This window comes from Octopus bimaculoides, chromosome 2 (genome assembly GCF_001194135.2).
Source record: "Octopus bimaculoides isolate UCB-OBI-ISO-001 chromosome 2, ASM119413v2, whole genome shotgun sequence".
NCBI lineage: Eukaryota > Metazoa > Mollusca > Cephalopoda > Octopoda > Octopodidae > Octopus > Octopus bimaculoides.
Window position 1 is genome coordinate 64,520,522 of NC_068982.1, and position 430 is coordinate 64,520,951.

General features: G+C 42.3%; 1 long non-coding RNA gene across 1 annotated transcript in view; it reads left to right on the forward strand.

Moving 5' to 3' along the window:
• Positions 1-318: 318 nt before the first annotated feature.
• The window catches only part of LOC128251138 (uncharacterized), a 32,297-nt gene continuing 32,185 nt past the window's right edge, over positions 319-430 (forward strand). The window contains exon 1 of the long non-coding RNA XR_008266991.1: positions 319-430. This exon is cut by the window's right edge and continues 38 nt beyond it. This is a non-coding gene — a long non-coding RNA (uncharacterized LOC128251138).

The following is a 430-nucleotide window of genomic DNA, read 5'->3' on the forward strand; positions in this document are numbered from 1 at the left end:
TATCTCATCTGGATCAGTCCCCTTAAGCTCATTATGTTAATTATAGTTTTTCCAGAGCTCTAGCAACCATTTCCTATAGCCCCGTTTCTCTAGCTCCCTCCAAATACAACAGTCAAACAACAATTTGTTGCTCTCTTTTATCTATATAAATCTCCTTCGACGTTGTGGGTCAGCAGTAGTTTGATTACGACTTAGCAAGTACTGTTGTTCCACAGGACACCTGCCGGACGCAACGCATTCACTCAAAGCTCCAGTCTAATGAACGTCGTTAAGATTGCTTTCTATTATAGACATTTCTCTCATAAATAAGATGTTTTACGAGCAACCAGTAGTTACCTCGCACCATCATCACTAGACAGGTTGTCAGCCAAGACTTCCGAGAAGCCTGTCTACCTTCATTGAAGCTAATTATCCTGCGTTGGACGCCGTC